The sequence below is a fragment of the Convolutriloba macropyga genome, chromosome 15 (genome assembly GCF_964194025.1).
Source record: "Convolutriloba macropyga chromosome 15, txConMacr16.3, whole genome shotgun sequence".
Classification (NCBI taxonomy): Eukaryota; Metazoa; Xenacoelomorpha; order Acoela; family Convolutidae; genus Convolutriloba; species Convolutriloba macropyga.
This window is the reverse complement of record NC_134482.1, coordinates 4,461,033-4,471,829: the sequence shown is the minus strand read 5'-3', so window position 1 is coordinate 4,471,829 and position 10,797 is coordinate 4,461,033.

Genomic DNA, 10,797 nt, shown 5'->3' with positions numbered 1-10,797 from the left:
TAAAAGAGGTACCTTGCAAATAATCTAATGCAAACTGGTTTCAACGCAAGACTTCTAATGAATTTTTTTTTGTTTGGGCAGACAAATAATCAATGCTTGCCCTTCAAAATAGCTATGAAATAGTACAAGGTCAAATGTAATGAATTTATAGAGGGTACTCGATCGTCATAAGTAACAATCTGATTACAGGGCAATACAAGTACCCAAAACCACGTGATTTTCGTATATGATGCGCGTACCACAGAGAAACTTCCAGAAGCGTTCATTTTTTATGCCGAACTTTTCACAGAATTTGGTTGAGATTTCATATGAAAATATGAAAAGCAGAAGGCCTTACATTATTCATTAATTCGAAAGGACGACATTCAAAAACTTATTCTCAACCTTAAATAAATTGATTGAAATTATGTGCAATTTATCAATGCGAAGCATCTAATTGGCTGGCATTTACATATTTTTTTGACGTAACAACATCTAGCCTATATCTGAGAAATTTTGAAATTTTGTTTTATCCTCCATTTTGTCATCACATCGAATCAATAATACTGTTTTCTCTTAATTTTTTGATGTAGTTGTTTGAGTTTGGTTGTTTCTGTTTTCGGCTTACTTTGTTAAAAACTATTCTAGTGAAACTCTAGAAAAGTAGCTGTTTTCAATTTTGTTGATTGAGGGGTGTTTTGAGCAATTAAACGGGCTTGTCTCTGCGTAGTTAAAGTTTTGAGACACCAATTATTTCTCTCAATCTTTCCGGTAATTCAAAAAATTTGCCTTTTTTATGTTTTCATAAAGTTCTCTGGTTGTTGGTTTTGACAAAACGTTTAAGACATCATAACCAAAATGGCGATCTCTGAATTTTTTCTTGTCTCTTCATTAAGGTTTGCATTGTTGAAGAACACCGAGGGTGAATCGGGTAACCACTCCAAAAATATGCTAGCATGTCTATTTTAAGGCGCAATGGTTGAGTTTTTTTGTATTTCTTCTTTGCTTTTAGCCTGAAAATTGAGCTTCCATTCACTCAGTAGCTAACTTCTCATGAAGTACTTGAAAACATTGAGTATAGGAAAAACGGCCTTGATTTCGGCTTTTTTTGAGGTCCTGTTGTCTTTTTTGCACGATTTCCCGTCTTTATTTACCGGATTTCCCGTCTTTTTTTGACGATTCTCCAACAATTTTTGCACGATTTCAGGGCTTTTTCTGAAAACGTTTGGATTATAATTGGACAATTTCCGAGCTTATTTTGACCAATTTCCGACTATTGTTGGACAATTTGCCGGCTGTTTATCGGCTATTTTTGAAATTTTTTCCGTCATTTTTGACGCTTTTCGACATTTTTGACATTTTATTTCAGGCTATTTGTGACGTTTTTTAGCTATTTTTGATGTTTTTTTCGGCCACTTCTGAAGTTTTTTCGGCTTTCTGATGTTTTTTTTCGGCCAATTTTGACGTTTTCCGCGCCGATTAACGCTTTGCCAAGACTTGCAGTTAGACTTGCGAAGTCTTAAATCAGACTTGGATTAGAGATGCCAAATTTTAAATCCGACTTAGATTATACTTGTCAAGTCTTGAATCAGACTTCGATTGGACTTGCCAAGTCCTAAATCAGACTTGGATTAGACTTGACAAGTCTGAGCGCAGACTTGGATTTAGACTGCCAAGGTTAAAAAGTGACATGATCATGGTTCTGAATCAGTAACGGAATAGGACTTGGATTTAGACTTGCCCAGTACTGATAATGACTTGGCGTTAGGGCCGCGCAAAAAAAACCTGTTAACGACATAAGAACCCCCTTAAATACCTGACAAAAAACGGAAACTTCTCGCAGTATCTGTAGTTCAATTTTCTCAAATTCAAATTTTAAGGTGCCGAATTATATTGATGCAGGGTTTCTGCTGCGAATATCCACGTTTTAATTTTATGATAAGAATTGAATACCCGCTATCTTTGCTTACATTCACTCATTTTTACTCATTTCGTCCATTTTGTTGAAAACCATACCTAGATTTGATGGTCATTTAGAGTCCTGAATAATTAAAAAATGCTTCCTTTGAACTGATCTTTATCATGTTCATGACAACTCTTTACATTTAGAAAAAAACTAGATGCAAAATTTCTGATTGCAGAGCTTTAATCGTAATCCGCTAATCTAGCCAAAATTATTATATTGGTTCTGCTCGCTCTTATTCTCAAAAAGCGCATAATTAAGGAACTTAAATCAAATTCTTTAAATTTAATCCGGTGACTTTGCCGCTGAATTCTTTTTCAATAATTTAGAAAATGTTTTTATCAAAAAAGCATATATTCTCTTAGATCAAAATTGAAATGAACTGAATTGCTTTATATCATAAGCATGGAAAGTTGACTATATAAAATTTAAGTCTGAATGTTTCTTTGAGGGAATTGAGTTACCGCTGGTCACCAATCAAATAACTTTTTTTTATTTCATCCCGGACTTGAGTCTCAGAGCATTTCAGCAGTGAACCAGCACATTTCAGGTGTAAAAAGTTAATTCAGTTCTGAAACATTGAATCTCCAGAATAATTTAAGTTTCTTTATGTGCAGTTCGTCTTCATTATGATTATATTGAGGTCATAGAGTTTGCCCAGGCTAAAATTATCCTGTACAGTCGGAAAATTACTCATAGCCCAAAAATAAGTCTGAGCAGAGTAATGTCATGCTTTTGTAGCTTATAACTGGTAATTGCTATTGTAGTATACACACTATTTATATATAAGCTAGTTTGTAGGCATTTACCACAAAGCCCATTTAGCTTAATAGTTGCGACTTGCTACGCAAATTAAACGTTACAATTGCCCACGCGGAAGTTCGAATCGCATATAAAGAAATGATTGTACACAATAGGATAATATATTAGTTCCTGCCAGGTCGAGGTTTTTGTTTGTCCTTGTTTATGATGCAAATCATTTTTGAACGCACACAGGGGGTACGGTGCGTTCAAACATACACAGGCGAGGAATTTTCTTGAACGAGAAACATAAACACACCAAGTACTTACGGTCGAGCCAAAGTCTGCCCCATAGACGAGCCAAAGACTGTCCCATAGACGCACCTTTTCTGCAACATAGACCAGCTAGAAACCTTGTCATAGGCGAGCTAAAGTCTGCACCATACACTTTTTAAATATTTTTATAGCAGTGCTGTCGGAAAATTGTCTCAAGTTGACTGAAAAAACCAACTTTTGAGATTTTAAACTATGTTCTGGGTGTATTTCTCTCCTCCTTTCTCATCCGGGCTTGGGACCGGCTAAGGCGCAGTTACCAACAAACAACTATAGGAGAATTGAGCAGAGCACTAGAAAAAAAACTAGGCTCGAAAAGCTCTCTCCAAAACAGACAACTTTATAAATGACAACTATAAATGATATGCTTATATTATGAAAAAAAAATAATATCGAATAACTTTTAAAAAAACCAAGTTTGGATTGATCTGAACAACTCCTTGACCCGATGAAGTTTCTGTATTTTTGAAAATAGAATAAGCGAATAAGTCGATATTGAAATACGATCTTTTTTTCTAGGAAAGTTATGCGGACCATTCTTGATGCAAAACCAGCGCAGTCTGTACTTTCTCGAGCTCTCTTTACTGTCCAAGACGACAAGAAAAATTGTGCGACTTTTTGGCTGCCGAAGAAAAAATCGAGGCTCTTTATAGCACACTCATTAAGTCACATTTAATCTACAGAACATGAGAGAAGGTCTCCAAGAGGGCAAAAAAAAGAAATAACGAGGCAAAGTATGGAAAAGCTTTTTTGAGCACATGAGCGAGCGCACCAAAAATTTGAACGAGGCAATTTCTGGATAATAAGCATTATTGGTCTGCCTGGGTATTTTCATAGGCAAAAATGGTCTGGATGGGTATTTTCATAGGGGGTTTTGAACGAGGACCTCAACCTGGTTGGTAACCATAAAAGGATCTTATGTGATCTTTTTTGGTTTTATAGTAGGATTGTACCAATGGATAGTATGTTGTCATATATGATTCTTGCATGCAATCAAAGAAGATTCAACTCAGGACTGTGGTTTAGTAGTCGTTATAATGACTTATAATTCTATAGTACTGAAATTGTTGAGTCGGAGAAAAAATACGGGGAACTATAACAGAGATATGGTTTCCTTCGGTCTACGGTTTAGTATTCTTTAATTTGGTTCATTTTAATACTGAGACATGTGAATATAATGATCATAATTTTTGGGTATATGCTATTTATCGATCAATAAGCATACCCAACTTTAACAACTTTTGTGGCAAAATTACAATTACTATTTAAAAACTCGTATGAATATGAGAATGAAATTGCGTTTTGCCCTTAAAGCGTACATCCAAGTCTTTGTCTTTGATATGAAATTTTGAATAAAATGTTATGAACATTTGAACTCTAATTATCTATAAGTAAATTAAAATGACCAGGATCTAACCTTTGCATCTCATTAAAGTTGCTATGTGTTTTGTTGTCTAATGAAAAGTTGTTTACAATTCAATAAGGGTAAACATAATGTCAAGTGGTTTGTGAATTAACCTTGATCTTCTTTAGTATAAACAACACGAGCAGTAAATAGTTCTTGTTCACTTAAAACAGAAGTGTGGAATATCCGATCTATTTACTATTTCTGGCTTTTGAGCGTGACTTGAAAATCCGCTGACAGTTGCCAAACATATTTGAGACCTGACAAAATCCAGCGCTAAAATTAAACTTTTGTGTACGACCTTCTATTGTTATTATAATAGTTTTTAATTTCATTGCGATATACTGTCCATCAGATAAAATGACTGATATATTTTTTCCTAGCACGTTATCAAGCCTTGCCCTTGCTGTTGTTATTCTGGTCGATCAAAGTTCCTGCAATGTGCTGAAGGAGGGTGCCTTCTCAACTTTGGGATTTCAGCTTGCTGGTTATGGTGAAAGGCTATCGTACAACTGTCTCCAGTTCAGGTACCTTCCTCAACCTCGATAGCTTTGAATCCTGCTTTGGCAATCAAAATTTTAGAATATTGTATTTTGAAGTAAATGAGTCAAATGCACCTGAAAAACTGAAAAGCTGATTATTGTTTTAAACGAGTCAAGGGAAACGAGCTTTCGGCACTCATACAGCTCATATGTTGTGGAATTGAGGTACAAGTGGGGAAAAATTCGCGAAATTCGTGTTGCGAAAACAAATGAAACTGGGATCTTAAAAATTTCAAAGAATATCAAGCTGACATTAGTTGAATATTTTAATAAAGACCAGCTTGAATAAAGACGGAAAAACATTGTAATGTCGGCACAAACATTTGTAGATTGCCGTAAACCTACGTCACGATTAAATGGAACTTTGAACAAAATCACCGAATTGTTGTGTTTTTTTTTTCTAAAAAAGCTTAGAGTTAGTTGTTTTTCACTCGTATTTCTACCACAGCTCAAAACCTTTATGTTGCGTTTAACTGATATGACAACTTTTGACCAAATTAACGTAGAATTTGAATTTGAGATCATTTTTGTTTTTGTCCGTTAATTATACGAAATAATCCTTTCCTCTTTTTGATATTTTAAAACCAAATGATAAGGATGAGGTGTGGTTCCTCCAAAAAGTACCGGTAACCGGGTCGAGGTTTGGCGGTAAATTTTTGTAAGAAAAGCGGTGAAATGCGGTAAAAAAATAAATCTCACCGCGTTTTCTATAAATTAATGTTTTCTATACATTTTTCGCGGTGAATGCAGTGAGTCCCAGTGAATTGTTTTTCATCGCATCCAACCGAATTATTCCAAAAAACAAACTTCCGTACACGGCTTCGAACGTCTCACCACGTGTCGTGTTTCAACTTCTAATTACACTGCGCCATCTGTTACTTAGTTCTCTGATATTTCTTAGGAATTTAATTAAGTTTCAACAAACGTTGGAAAACAAATGCGATGAGTTTTTGAAAAAAATGCGACCTGGGTTTCGGGGTAAGTTTTTGGGTGACAAAAACAAAATGATTTTTGTTTCACCGCAATCATCACATTTCTTACAAAAAAATACCAAAAAAAACTTGACCCAGGTAGGAAAAGGTGTTCTTAATAGAAATAATGGCAGCTCCTGAAAATAACTGATAAAAGTTATATATTCACAGTTTAATTTGTTTTTTCACATATGGCGAATGTGTTCCGCTTATTTTTCTTTAATTTCTTTGGTTATGTGTATATAAAAATAAAAACTTTCCAACGTCATTAACAAATAATCTAAAAATTGAGAAAAGGAAAGAAGCACGAGAGCCACAAAACAGTTAACATTTCTTGAACTGCGAGAAACCAAGATATGCACCAGCCAAAATAAAAACAGGAAACGCTTAAAAGAAAAACTTGTCCTCAATAAAACTCCCGAGAATCTGCCAATTTTGACTAATCTTTGTTATATTTGTTCACTTTTTTGTTTCGATTAATTTGTAAATTTGGACAAACAGTGTTAACATCTTGTTCACTCTTGTCTCATTACAGTTGAGAAATGCATTCTGTTTCTGTGATTCAATTTAATTAATTAGATTTCATGTAAAATTTTCTTCAAAAGATGTCTATTTCGATTGTTTTTGGGGCCGCAGCAATCTTAATTGTCTGAGCTAAACAATTTTATAGACGTTGCTTTGAACCCTCACATATTGGTAAAAACAGCGCCCTTTAGGTTGCGATTAATTTAAAACTGGTGTCTGATTAATCTGAAAATTTAAAATAATGGATGAAATTTTAAATTGAAACCCATGCTACTAACATTATCCCTACAGTATTATCTATGCTCGTATTGCAACAGGTCTCATAGTTCAAACTTTGGTGAGACATTGTTTAGAATTTTTTTTGTGAAAACTTAAGTCTTCACTTTGTAGAACTGAATCAAAAACTTAGTGGGCTGATTTCACAGGCACAATTTTAGAACCTTATGTCAAAAAAATATTTATTCCAATTTTTAACGCGTTTTTTCAATTGATTTGAAAAAAAGTAACTGTTTATTTGTTTTCTTTTAACTCTTTGTTAAAGAAAGTAGAGCAAACGTGTCATTTGGTGACCATTAAAATGGTAAACTGAATTTTCAATAAACAGATTTATTGGCCCATTGTTGGATATAATTCGGAAAACAGTAGTAATGTTTTGTTTTATTTGCTGGAACTAATTCTTCTGCTTGACATCGTACTAAGGCTGACCCTTTTTGGCTTCTTTTATAGCTTGAAACGTATTAGATCTAGATCTACTTATTTCCTCGCCCGAAGTAACTCTACAGGGCAAACCGACACAGGAAAACGCTGAAAGAGATCTCCAATCATTACGGCGGAGGGTACCAAAATACGCTGAAGTTAATGGTATACACATAGTTTGCAAACTATCTGAAGACTAATAAGAATAAGGTGTATTTGCATTGTTTAAAAAAGAGAATAGATTCTTCTCCCTCTGTGGTTGGTTAAGAATATGAAGAGTGCACTCTATAGATTTTAATCTGTACATCTTCAGGATGATTTTTAGAATTTTTTAAAAAAATTTGGTCGAATCCACTTCAAACTATTCAATAAAAAACTAAAACTACTGCACCATGACGGCAATAAAAAATTTAAGAAATGATATCAATTGATGATAGCAAAAAAAGATGATAATAAATTAATTTAACTAGTTGCCTGTACTTCTAGAACATTAATCAACGGTGAGTTGAAAAATCAAAGGAACTGAAATTCCAGAGCGAGTTAAAAGATAAGAGAAGGAACATATAATTTTTAAATTGAGTGAAAAGAAAAAAATTAAACGTAGTTTAATGAAAATTAAAACTCGATAATATCAAACTCCCAATAAAAAAGTCACAACCAATTGAAGAAAATCCCGGGTCGAGGTTTTAGGGTGAATTTTCGTAAGAAATGCGGTGAATGCGGTGAATTTGCGTAAGAAATGCGGTGATTGCGGTGAATGCGGTGAAAAAAAATAATTCACCGCTTTTCACCGCATTTCTTACAAAAATTCACCACCAAATTCACCGCATTTCTTACCAAAATTCACCACATAGACTATTATGGAAAATTAATGTAAGAAATGCGGTGAATGCGGTGAATCGCGGTGAATTATTTTTTTTCACCGCGTTCTCGAAGGCGGTGAATTATTCTTTTTCACCGCTTAATGCGATGAATTATTTTTTTTCACCACATTTCACCGCATTTCTTACGAAAATTCACCGCATATGGTTTCCAAAGTTTACTCAATCTGATTTAAATTCACAAGAAATAACAAAGAAACAAGTGACAGTTGGCGCAGGGGAATAAGGCATGCAGGGTATTAGAAGGCATGCAGGAGGGCAGAGGTTCGAACCCGTGTGGGGACAATTCTTTTTTGTAAGAATACTGAAGACGCGGTGAAAAAAAATAATTCACCGCGATTCACCGCATTCACCGCAAAAAGATGTAAGAAATACGCGGTGAAAATTATTTTTTTTCACCGCATTTCACCGCATTTCTTACGAATATTCACCGCCAAACCTCGACCCGGGATATATTTAAAACAAGCAAACTAATTTAAAGTAGTTAACTTTACAGAAATGATCTGATGAAATACCAACAGCTGAGTTGAGATACTGCTACGTTAACTATCGCTGGATACAAACTTTTTGCACGGGCCGAAGTCTAGTTGTATAATGCACTTAAGTAAGGCTACAACATTCTTATTCGTGGCAGGGGTCATTAGCCGAGAAATCGTGTCTAAACCATTGTTTTTTTAAGTCGGCGATACTGTTTGATTGGCTGGCGCACAAATCAGTATAAACAGATTGAACAAGAGAGTAGCGATTATCTCAGATTATTTGCATTCGCAGCCTCCAATTACGAGAGACTCAATTGGTACAACATTGTCAGACCTCAAACACATCGTAAGTTGTTTTATAAAATTTGTATGTTTTCAAAATTGGATGATTAAAAAAAAATTTATTCCAAAGTGTGTAATTAAATCCAAAAGTTAGATTTGAAAGCCCTAAAAACTATGATCGATACTATTTAAACACCAATGATATGCGGACCGTTTTCTTATCGTTTGGAATTGATTCAATTAAGAGGAGTTAATTGTACTTCCCGAAAGTCTTGATCAGTACTTTTCCACTGAAATACAGGTATTATATTGACAAATCAGTACTGATCACGATTTATCTCAAGACTTGCGAAGACATGTGAAGACTTGCTCAAGACCTGTCGAATTTAAGTCAAGTCTGGGCCATGGCCTGGCAAAATTTGAGTTAAGTCTCGACCAAGACTTGACACGTCTTGATTATTGTGCAGTTAGCTAAAGTAGAATTTAAAGAAGAATCTATTCACAATTAATGCCATTCAAAAATAGAAAAAATTGGATGAAATTTGTTAGGAGAAATTTGCTAATCTGACCAAGCTATTTTTGAATTGAGCACATATTAACTTCAATTGTCCCCTATGTTCAATCCAAAACCAAATAGTTTTCAATGAGCAGAAAAAATTGTCCGTGACTGGTATCTTTAAGCAATATCAGAAATTTTTGCATTCTCTATCAAGTGAACTTTGTGGAAGTGCTAGTAGTGTCTTGAGCTTCCTTTTTCACTTTGGAGAATTTTGAGTCAAGTCAATATAACAGGTGGCCTTATTCTTGCGTGACCAATCTAAAAAAAGTCAGCAAGAAAAATTGTGCTCAAAAGTCGACACAAGACTTGACAAATCCTGGCCAAGATTTGCACAAGTCCTGTCAAGTCATTGCCAAGAATTGTTCCAGACTTAACAGGTCTTGACCAAGACCTGACTCAAGATTTGCTTTAGACATGACCTTAGCCTTAATTTAAGACGTGTCAAGCCTCGAAATGGACGTGATTGGAGCTCTGATACAGAACTGATCCAAGACTTGCGATATCACTGACTCAGTGCAGATTAAGACTCTGTCGGATTCTTCCTAAATTGGCGCCACAAATGACTGCTGAAACAAAAACCAAAAACGTTAACAGCAGTAGCGACTGTTCATTTTTTTCGGAAATGGAGGAATATATATATATATATATATATATATATATATAAATATATATATATATATATATATATATTGGATACATATGTATTTGCGAGGCTGGCTTCAGTCAAATATTCATACTTTTTACGCATGCTGTGATAAACACCCCACTTGGTAACCCTCAGGTTCTTTTTTTGATTTAAAAAACTAAAAAACTTCGAGAGAGGACTCTTTAGAGAGGGGAATCTCTAAATGTTGAACAAAAAGTTGAATGAGAAAATTAAAGAAAAGACTTTGCTCGGATGGGGACAGGGGGGGGGGGGGGGGAGGGGGGACAGACCGCCGTTGAAATCTAAACTAAAAACAATCAGAAAATTTTGTATTAATTTTAGTTATGTTAAATGAAAATTTGGCACCAGTATTTCTCTCCAGTTTCAGGAGAAAAAAATTGAGAGTTTATATGATTTAACCAAAAATTTCCAAAGAAAATCAATAGTTTTTTTAAAACTTTGATTAACGAATTTTTCGTTCTTTATGCAATATGGTGGTAAAAAAATGAAACTTCTGTTTTTTTTCTTGTTACGAAATTTCATGGAAAAGCGAAGAAATGTAGACTTCTCAAAATACTAAAAATTAACTTTTAAAATGTAAAACTAAGAGCAGAATAATTCAATTTTTTCCAAATTTTTGAGTTTTTTTGAGCAAATAATTCTACTTATTTTAACTTTGCTAACCAAAGCAAAAATATCAAAACTTTGCAGACTTAAAAAAACATGATTCTTGAAATGAACATCAAATCAGCCAAAAGTATTAGTGAAAAGCAAAGATGGAAATCTTCTCTTATC